This window comes from Amia ocellicauda, chromosome 9, assembly GCF_036373705.1.
Source record: "Amia ocellicauda isolate fAmiCal2 chromosome 9, fAmiCal2.hap1, whole genome shotgun sequence".
In the NCBI taxonomy this organism is placed as follows: Eukaryota; Metazoa; Chordata; class Actinopteri; order Amiiformes; family Amiidae; genus Amia; species Amia ocellicauda.
The window spans coordinates 20,312,482-20,324,509 of NC_089858.1; positions in this window are offsets into that span (position 1 = coordinate 20,312,482).

Genomic DNA, 12,028 nt, shown 5'->3' on the forward strand with positions numbered 1-12,028 from the left:
GGCTGTATACTATTTTCATTCCCCTAAATCAGTCCAGTTTTCTGTGAATTTCAGACCATCACTGTCAGTCAGTTTTCACATTTCTTTCAATTTAAAGCACACTGCAATAGTAGCCTGTAGATTGCCTTTCAACCACGGAATAAGCTCATGTTCCCCTGACAAAAGTATTGTATGAGAATTCAAAAAAGCAGAAATCACTGTACAGTTTGATTTGCATGACCACACTTTAAACAGTTTAAACTGGCAGCTGTTCTGTTGCTAAATTGTAATGCTTGTTATCCTGATTTGTTGTGGCAATGCTAAACCAAGCAACTATTAATTTGCACCAATGGTTGTTACTAAGTGTGGAACATTTCCTTTGTGCAAGCTAGTTACCTGCTCACCAAAAAGGCTGCTGCTCAGAGTGGAAGGACAGAATCCAGAGGCAATTGTCCATCAAACACAATGAGTCATGTTTACAGCTCTCTGGAACCGACATACACAGCACGGCTTCAAAGAGACTGAAACAAGAAAAAGATTTCTAAAACCTCTCAGTCAGTGCATCACTTTCTTAAGAGTTTATATCAAATGAGTCATGCTAACAATTTAAAAATAAATAAATACATAAATATTTAATTGCAAGAATGAAACAAACATCAACACCAAGTTCTTATGCTGATAATACTTGATAAAGGATAGGAGCTGATTTGTGTAGAGAGCATTTTAGCATCTTAGTATTATATAGTTTTTTTTGTGTGTGTGTGTTTTTACTTTCTCTTACTGCGAAATTATATACAGTAATCTAGCTGCAAATTAAATATTGTGAGACAGCAAAGGAATCAAATAATGAAGATTACTGATAAAACAGCACATTTTAGATAGCAGTACAATGACTGTGTTCGTTAACTGTGTCCTAATTCCATCTCTAGATAGATCTTTACCAATTAGATGGCAATTACCAATGATGGTGTGTTTGTGATTGTCAACCTTTGTCCGTGACGAACTTCAGTTGACATTACTGAGTATAATTAATTAACTAGTCATAGATGAAACCTTTAAATAGAAAGCATTTCCATTACCGGGAAGGATTTAAATGTGGGTCCAGCTGTTTATGGCTTATCAGATATGGTAGATATGCCAATCAATCCATGTGTTTAAGCCGTGCAGAATATCCTATCCAGTTGTGTAGTATATACTGTGCTCAAGCACTCTGTAACTGATGAAACTCACATTTTAAAGCCGAGATTAACTGGATGTCAAGGTAGCTGTACCTTTTTTTTCTTGGGGGTGGGATGGTAGTTTTCAGCATTTAATAAGCTGTTTTTGAATGGGCTTGAAGGGGTTAATGGGGTACACATGGATCGCATTAAGGGTTAGGATGTGTGAAATATCTGCTGCTGTAAAGGAAACTAAACCGTTATTTAAGAACACAAGTGTCTTTGATAACCTGTTCATGAAATGATGCTGCAAACAAGTGCCTTGAATTGGTCCTTCAAAATCAACAATATGCACTGAAGCTGTTCGTTGCCTTCATAAGTAATATTATCCCCTGGAATTCAAGACAATAGAAGGAGGTTGCAATTTTAAATCAGTGAATCAACTCCCAGGGTATTCCCCCTTATTCCCACTTAAGAAATGTCAAAGAAGTCTGTATACTTTAAATTCACTACACACAGAGATAGCCAGGACTGACTTTTTTTTTTCTTTCCAAAGGATTGTTGCCCCTTATTAAAGACTTGGGATTCAAATCCAAAGAGAAAATAGTTAATTCAGGCTCAACCTCTGGCATTATCTATGTACTAGTGTAAGTGGATTTCTGGGCCGGTTTTGTCAAAACACATTTATGTTTTGCATATTGAATGCATATTATTATTTCTTATTATTATTTCTGTTCTTCTCAGTTCTATACCAAAGATAATCAGGACTGCAGATTCAATGAACTTTGCCTGTGCTCGATGTGTGCCAGAAGACACAATTTTCCTGAAAAGCAAATTTTCATATTATAGATTATAATAAATAAAATATATACTCTGCTGCAATAGCAATATATCATAATGGCAAATGTAGTGCAATAGACATTTTCTTTCTTCATAAGTAGAAATACATATAAATTTATGTTTTTGCAAAACAAAATATACATGCTTATATAATTTTGATAATTCATTGAACTAGAAAAAATCATGAAGACTTAACTTCATGTATACCAGTATTAGCCCAAACAATAACCAGGACCCAAACTGTAGCCTAAACCAAAACCAAAGCTGTACACAATCCATTTTAGGGAACTCCATAGAAATGCAACTATAACTGTCCTGGAAATGTGAGAATCCTGGAAAAACATAATTATAACCCTAGACAAACCCCAACTTTAACCCCAGACTGAACCCTAAATGTAATTATATCTATTATATCATTACATTAAGCAAAACTGAACAAAAGTTTACTCCTTTAACACCTTAATGTATCCATATGTCCATTTGTATGTCTACTTGTATCCTTAATTAACTTAATCTGTACTTAAAACTAGATGAAACCTTTAACCTACGCCATGTTTATCTCTAATGATAGCAAGAATTCTGATCTAACGTCACATTCATATCTTCAGCAGCCCACAGTTTGCAGACTTTGCTGCACTATATTTGCAATTTAGCTGTTGAACTTCACTTTATAAAAAAGTGTTCAATAAGGAAGGAAATGAAAATGCTTTTTCTTTTTTTAACAGAAAATAATCACTTTACTGCTTGACTGACTATCTAATTGCAGATGACAGTAGTTCTTTGTTGCCCTCTTAAGTGCATTTTACTGATTTTTTTTTTATTAAAATTTTTGTATTTATTCATTTTGTCCAGAGACTTTTCAATGAAATAATGTAATTTGCCATTAAAGAATCCTGACAACGGTAGTAATTTAAAGAATGAAGTCAGATGAGTGATGGCTGGTATTTTTTTATTTCTAATGTTTTACTTTTTAAGACAGAAGATTGGGTGTAGGAGTGGGAATTCACATTACATGCTGAATCAATTTGCCATTTTTTAATTATTATTTTGTCAAATCTCGAATCTCTGAAGACTTAGCTGGAATATATAAAGCACCTGTTTCTGTGACCAGCTTGTTCTAAACTGGTCTCTTTTTTCTGAGTCATGTTATTTGCCAACAATCTAGAATTTTAGATTCAGAAAATGTAGGGGACTATAACAGTATACCAATAATACATATTTAGTGTTTCAATTGGATTAGCAAGTGTTATTGAATTAAAATACACCACAATAATAATTAGTATATAGGTTATTATTGTGATTATTTTGGCCTGTCAAAATTATGAATTCTTTGGTGACTGGAATAATGTTCTCCTACATAAACTATAAGCCCTGATCAAATTAAGGACACACACAGTGGCTTTCTTTGTATAGTTTTGACATTTTAAAATTAGTTGTTTGATTTGCTAATGTCACGGGGGCAGGAGGATTACATTGTGATGTTTGTTTAATTGTTGAGTTATTTAAAGACATTTATGTATTTTATGAATGGGGGTGTGTATTTTTAGTTTGAAATGCAAAGTCTTTATTTTGTTTTGCACTATAAAGTTTCATTGTGATTTTGTTTACATAATTATTTATGATGTATTAAGGATGGTTTACTCTGTTGACAATCTGCACGTTCCCCCCTGTGTTGAGCACTTCCAGCCTTTAAAGAGAGTTGATGACAGAAGTAAAAGAGAGGTTGGAGAACAAGTCGTAGGGGACGTGGGCAATGCAGGGCGTGTGACCAGGCAATTGTAGAGGTGGCAGGGAGAGATGGGCACCGAGGTCTGGCTTTTCCCCTGTGGCCAGAGAGTTGGCAGATAGGGCACGACAAGTTCAGTGTACCTGACCACCTATGGGAGGGCTCAGGGAATTTAATGTGAAGGAGTCACTGCACTGTACAACTGGCATGCAACTGCTAAAGGGACTAAACACAGACAGAAAGAAAACAAGGGGCATAGTATGGTTTTCCAATAGTGGACTTCCTGCCCTGCTGTACTGATTGTACACTGGATTGAGGTGTGAAATACAAAATAACAGTTTCCCAACATCAGCGTCAAGTGTCCCAGAAATCGACGAGCCTTTGTAGCCTATGATTCATGCTGAATACTGGTCAGCTGTGACATAACTCAGCTTTTTTATGTATATATTTATAAATATATACAATAGATAAATAAATAATGTGTGAAAGAAAGAGATTTGTGAAAGAAAGAGAAATATAATTATAAACATATTTGTGCCGCCCCAGGGTTTAGCCAGTTGAGACTTAATGTAAGTGGCAAAACGTATGCCACCATATATTGGGCTTATCATTTGTCAATGTAATTAGTTCCTGTCATGCCAGCCTAGTCACTGTGGTGAATTTTCTAGTTCCATAAGTACTCCAGGAAATAATGATTTTGGCAGCTATGTACTTCACTTCATGGATGTGACATTCATTAGTGTCACTCTTTCATATTCTATTCCTTTGAATTGAAAAATGGATGAAAGCTCACCCATTAATCAGTCAGAGATACACAAATGTAGGGCTCAAGTGAGGTTTGAACAGGGAAGGAAAATGTGTGCACTATTTATCCATTGAAACCTTTTGGGGAGAATCAATTATAAACCTCCAGTCCATATTTTATATACATGTAAAACAAGAAAGGAAAACAAATTAGATGATGCTGAGACTCTGTTATCAAATACGATGCTTGATGTATGATATTTTGCTTCCACCATGCTGGAATTCACCCATGATTACAATATTTTCGCAACCAAAAAGGAGTTAATTGTTAATTTCGTATTTGAGCACTTGGTGGACTGATAGCATAGATAGCTGCGTGGGTGGTAAGACAGCAGTGACAGAAGGAGATAGCTACAGAAATGATAAAGCCTAAGTTCAATTAAGCACCATTGCCAATAAGCTGTTGGCTGACCGGATAGATTATGTACTGCACAAAAAGCCTGAACATCACAGTAATGGCTTTTGTTTGGAAGAAAGTACAAAAAATATGATATAAAAATATAAATCAAGTATTAAATAAATACTCCATCAAAATTACAATCACCATAATAGTAATGAACTGTGCTCTACAAAATATATGGGCTTTAAAACAATCTCCTTCATTCACAGAGTTTTAAGATAACATTTTAGCCTTTAAATAGATTATTCTGTGACCTTTTCTTACCCTCTCACAGCTAGTTAAGGAAACAAACAACCAAAAACACAATCAACAGTCTCAGCAATGCTCTTCATATGTGTGGTCTATATCAATCACTGTTACAAAAACAATAGTATTGATTATAAAAGAGTGATAGTAACTGTTAAAACTATCTGCAGAGATAATTTCCTATATGCAAGACCAGTTAATTGATTTGGAGTTCTTCTTGGTGTGGTATATTAGGCTATCAGAAAAGCAGGTCTCTTAGCCAGTGATGAAAACCTTCATTGCTGGATGCAGAAACAAATAAATACAGTTAGGTCCATAAGTATTTGGACAATGACACAATTGTCATCATTTTGGCTCTGTACGCCACCACAATGGATTTGAAAGGAAACAATCAAGATGTGCTTTAAGTGTAGACTTTCATCTTTAATTTGAGGATCGTTACATTCACATTGGGTGAACAGTGTAGGAATTGCACCCATTTTTATATGTGGTCCCCCCAATTTTAGGGGCTCAAAAGTATTTGGACAAACTAAGATAATCATTAATTAAATTGTGAGTTTCAATACTTGGTTGCAAATCCTATGCAGTCAATGACTGCCTGAAGTCTGGAATACATAGACATCACCAGATGCTGGGTTTCTTCCCTGGTGATGCTCTGCCAGGCCTGTACTGCAGTTGTCTTTAGTTCCTGCTTGTTCTTGGGGTATTTTGCCTTCAGTTTTGCCTTCAGCAAGTGAAATGCTGCTCAATTGGATTCAGGTCAAGTGATTGACTTGGCCATTGCAGAACATTCCACTTCTTCGCCTTAAAAAAGTATTGCATTGCTTTCGCAGTATGCTTCGGGTCATTGACCATCTGTACCATGAAGCACTGTCCAATGAGTTTTTGAAGCATTTGGCTGAATCTGAGCAGATAATATAGCCCTAAACACTTCAGAATTCATCCTGCTGCTTTTGTCATCCGTCACATCATCAATAAATACAAGACAACCAGTTCCCTTGGCAGCCGTACATGCCCATGCCATAACATGCTTCACAGATGAGGTGGTATGCTTCGGATCATGAGCAGTTCCTTCCCTTCTCCATACTCTTCTCTTCCCATCATTCTGGTACAAGTTGATCTTTGTCTCATCTGTCCATAGGATGTTGTTCCAGAACTGTACAGGGTTCTTTAGATGTTTTTTTGGCTCTAATCTAACTCTAATCTGGTCTTCCTGTTTTTGGGGCTACCCATAGTTTACATCTTTTGTAAACCCTCTGTATTTACTCTGTTGGAGTCTTCTCTTGATTGTTGACTTTGACACAGATACACCTACCTCCTGGAGGGTGTTCTTGATCTGGCCAGCTGTTGTGAAGGGGTTTTTCTTCACCAGGGAAATAATTCTTCTGTCATCCACCACAGTTGATTTCTGTGGTCTTCCAGGCCTTTTGGTGTTCCTGAACTCAACAGTACATTCTTTCTTTTTAAGAATGTACCAAATAGTTGATTTGGCCACATCAAATGTTTTTGCTATCTCTCTGATTGGTTTGTTTTGATTTCTAAGGCAAAACACCCAAAGAACAAGCAGGAACTAAAGACAGCTGCAGTGCAGGCCTGGCAGAGCATCACCAGGGAAGAAACCCAACATCTGGTGGTGTCTATGGGTTCCAGACTTCAGGCAGTCATTGACTGCATAGGATTTGCAACCAAGTATTGAAACTCACAATTTAATTAATGATTATGATCCAATTACTTTTGAGCCCCTAAAATTGGGGGGACCACATATAAAAATGGGTATAATTCCTACACTGTTCACCCAATTTGAACTCAAATTAAAGATGAAAGTCTACACTTAAAGCACATCTTGATTGTTTCCTTTCAAATCCATTGTGGTTGCATACAGAGCCAAAATTATGACAATTGTGTCACTGTCCAAATATTTATGGACCTAACTGTATATCACCAGGCAATGAAGGCTTTCATGTGCTTGGTAAATGTAGGCCTCAATATTCCGCTTATGCTGGCAGGACACTGTTTAAAATATCACAATAGGTATTGGCAGTCATGGTACTGCCAAAAAGCCAACTTTTACATAAGAACATAAGAAAGTTTACAAATGAGAGGAGGCCATTTGACTCACCGTAAAGAATTGGAGTCTTACACTTCACTGCAAACAGCCTTCAAATTGTACATGCACATTCACTATGAATAAGCACTGAAATACTATCTTTTAGTAACTTTACTCAGAATGTACTTGCCCCATTCCATTAACAAGAGACTGATTCTATACACTGATTCTTGTTCAAGCAAACCCTATCTGTTCATTTGTATAACAATTATTTTCTCCAAATGCATACTCCAATTCGTTCATTGACGGGGGTGGCGTGCTGGCAATTTGCCAATGAATGGTGAACACACAAAATAATTAATTATTGGAAATTATATGAGCGTATATGCAATATCTTCCACATTTACATGGACATACACAAAGTTCCTTTCACATGATGTGGGCATATGCAAAGTTCCATATGCCTGTGTTTGCCCTCAACTACACCAGTGTAAATACCTAGCAGATGTGGAGTCATCTTGCTAATGATAGTGCATAAAGTTTGCCTACTCAATCCATTTTTTGTTTTTGTTTTTTTAATATAGGACCAATTTCCTTTTCAAAGAAAATTTCTTTCTTTAGCAAAGATAAATGGATTTGAAGTAATAAAAGAGATTTGAGGTTTCAAAGACAGCTTTTGGAAAAATAAATACAAATATTTGTATCTTCTGTGAAGCCTCTCACATCTGAAAATTGTAATACATAGCTTGTCATTATTTTTTATAGAAATACAACTTTGAATTATGACTGTGTGAGTGTTTGATGCAAATACTTTAACAAACATCTGATTACATTTTAACATGGTAAATTAAAAGGAAAACTAAAAAGAAAATTGCATATAGCATTTTTAATTTGAAATGAGACTTCTTGTCTGCTTCTCAGTGAGTTGATCCATTTTGGTTTCTTAATTATATTACAACAGAAATAAACCTGTTACTTGTCCATTAGCAATGTGACATGATAATTGACATTTTTTCTTTTTTCAGTTTATTTATTTATTTATTTCATCTTGGCAGCTATTCCAGAGTGTAGAATCTAACATCACCACTGAGAGAGAGGCTTCCATCCTGGGAACGGAAATCTACAAGTATAAGATTTTATAGCTTGAGGCTTGCAGGTATAAGTCCCCACTGGATTTTATTAATGTATTTACAACACAGGCAAGTTCTCAGCTTTGCCTTTAGCTGCTAACTGAGATATCCCAGGATTAACTCTAAACTAAATGCAGAATACAATCGAATCGGATTCACTAGTTTTGGCATGCTTTACATAAGCTTTTCAAAAGCTAGTAGTCCAACTAGGTGAGGCATGGGCTGGTAAAATAAAGTTGAACATTGTTCTAGTCATAAGTATCTGCATACATTTTTTAACCACATTATTATATTTGTAATAATATAATGCATTAATGACATTCATGGGTTTATTTCTGTGGCATTGCTGAAATTACATATTTTTTAATTACAAATATTTTCTATTGTATCTAATGGAAAAACTATATATATTTATATTATGTTGTTGAAGGGATGCATTTTGGAATAATTGTAACAATGGATGTGACATGACAGAAAAAGCATAACAATGCATCCATATTTATAAATAACTTAATTCCAGTAACACAACACCCTGTTGATCGTTAAGAAATAATGCCTTCTTGTAATGAGTTTCTTTTACTGCTAGTGTAGCAAAAGTACATCTCATCTTAATATTGACTCATTTAGCAAGTTAAAAAAGGAGAATGAAAAACAGCGGTCAGCGACCACTTTTTTTAAATAATCAATTTCATTAAAAGCTTTAATGAGATTATTGAACTTAATTACTGTACTTATGCTGTATTCTATCTTAAAGGATGCTTTTAGATCTGAAAGCTATCCACAAGGATGCAAATATTTCCTACAAACAAAAGGGTTTGATGTTTCTATCACTTTAAATAATAATTCTATAGCTGAAGTATAGAATTGAGGAATCTTTTCTGTTACTTTATTTGGCATAGAGACATGCAAATGATTATCTCTTTACTTATAATATGACCTTATTCAATTAAGCAAGAAGTACCAAAGGACGAAGAATCGATAGATGACCAGAACCAATTAAAAAACAGCTAATTGCAGATGCATTTTTAAGTGGATTGACTAAGTAGCTGTCAATACCAACATCTTCTGCCAAGGAAATGATACACAACAAAAAGCAAAGAGAATTGGCTCTTAAAGGGAGCCTTGTAAAGTGGCATGGGGGATGCATGAATGGCATTATGACCCATACCCCACTATAATCTGTCTAATTTGAGAAGCGCTTAAAATGCTTTTCAAGCCTTTTTGTTCCCCATTTGTTATTTTGAGAAAGCATGGAAATTTATTAACACTGACAGAGGTCAGAAGTGACTCTACTTTAGAAAAGGCCTGAACAATGCAGAATAAAACTGGATAAAAGCTTTTCAATGAGCCCCCTTTGTATTCGTACTATAGGCAAATTGGAAGAATGATACCTCTACTCTGTAATTGCAAGGAGGTCCTAAATAATGAAATTAGCAGCATAAATAAAACCATCACTCCCCTCAACTACTAAAATTGAAACTGATTTATTGAAGCAGGGCTTGTTTTCATTTACAATAACCACTGATATAGCTGTCATGGTCCACAGATGCTTTGGTGACAAATTCCTCAGAGAACAGATTAAATGACTGAACTGTTTCCTTTAATTCTGTATTCCCGTGCTGCATTCTAATGCTGAGATGACTTTCAACCAAATGTGCACACTATAAATGTTTAATGTATATTGAAGTACTGATACTGATCATGTAGTTATTCATTCAGAGCCAACCCTACCCAACACAAGCAAAAAGTCTAACAAAGAGTTTGTAACTCATTCCTGAAGTCCACAAGACTACTAGTTAGTAAATTAAATATATATCTATTTACCCATCCCCTGATTTGTGTCTTTCAACAACTTTTTCCCAGAGTTGTTTTGAAAGCTCCTTGGCACTCATGGATGAGTCTTTGCTTTGAAATTCACTACCCAGCAGAGGGAACCTACAGGAACTGTTAAATCTATCCTGAAATCATGCCAACCACTACAATTTAACACAGGTGGAGGGCACGTAACTTGGTGTGTGATTTTGAAGGCGATTGCTTACACATGAGCTCATTTAGGATTTGCTATTACAAGGGGGGTGGACACCAACCATCTAGTTCAGTTTTTATTTATCATTTATTTTCTATAAATCTCTAGAATATTTAGAATAGAATAAAATTTTAACTTTGAAGTTGTGGGTTGGGATGAGTAGATATATGAAAAAAAATGAACAGACTATTTTTGAGCTTTTTTATTCCAGGCTTTATGGAAATAAAAGGTAAAGATTTTGAAAGGGGGTGTCAATTGTCTATAGACACTGTACATATAATTAAAGTAGAGAGAAATATAAATAAATAGATAAATTGATAGGTATAGATTAGAAGACATGTCATATCTAAAGACATGCACTAAACTCACTATTATTCCAGTACTGTGCACTGAGATTTACCTGACACCTGAATAAAATGTAAAGTTTGTTTACAGATGTACCAGTGCAATGTCCTTTAGAGAGTACTTTCTGCTGAAGGATTTACATTTTTGTTAGTCCCTAATACACTATCAATCAAGCTAATGGCACCTATGTTTCCACAGTTGTTAGAGGAAAGCAGATAGTACTAAAACTTGGAAGTACCTAATTACCCCTATTGATTTGCACTTAAATATGAAAATGATGATCCACAATGATTTTTTTTTTCCTTTCCCTGTTGTTTTCTCAGACTGCAGCAACTATGTGGATCTTGATAATACATTCAGTGATATTTTATTCACTGGATGCACATTCTCCTTTCTTTTCAGATGATTTTTACTGTGCCTCATACATTTCCCATCAGTTTGCATCATTACATTGCTGTGTTATTGCACAGAAAAAAAAAAAACATTCACATTCACATACCACAGGGAGAAGTTCAATACTTATGAAAGTTCAGATATTAATCAATAAACATTAGCTAGTTAACATGCACAAAGCTGTCTGTAATGGATATACACCTGTAGTTGCCCGGGACAATGAATTTGTATTACACATATCAGTAAGGAAGGGGATTTGACAGCCTGTGATATCACTAATCCTCATGGCTTTATAGTAATGTTTGATTCCTCCAGTCATTTAGAGGAAATTTCTCCTGGGTAGGGCAGGGCTCCCCTTTCTATTCTTCTTACACTGCAATCTATTGAACATCCTAAATAATGAAACAACTGCAATCTGTTCTTTCTGCCTCAGGGCACACAACCAAAATGGAGAATGTGTCTGATATCATGGAAGTATGTTTGCACTTTCAAATGTGTTAAGTTATGTTGTGCTTGCAGATTGTCTGGAATATGCAACAAAAATAAATACTATTCCTGACAGGTCCAATTTCCAATGCAGTGATTCTATAATGGCAAAACAAAAGTGGATCTGCATCACTTTGTCCTTCCCAGGTACACTGACCAACCTGCTGGGATTTAGATATTTACCTACAATTAGTCCCTTTACAAACACCTTACTTATTTAAACAAAAGTTCCTGGAAATATATACCACATTTATAATCATAATGAAAAAATGCAAAAATAGCTTGCTCCCCGTAGAGTCGGCTTCAAGTCTCTGCGTTCTCCATGTTCAATATTGAGCCGACTGTGACATCACGCTGTTGTTACTTTGTATCGATTGCCTTGCTGTTGTGCACTCTAAGTTAGAAGATTTGCAAACTTTTTCATATTCCATGGCTTGTCTAGTAAGCAC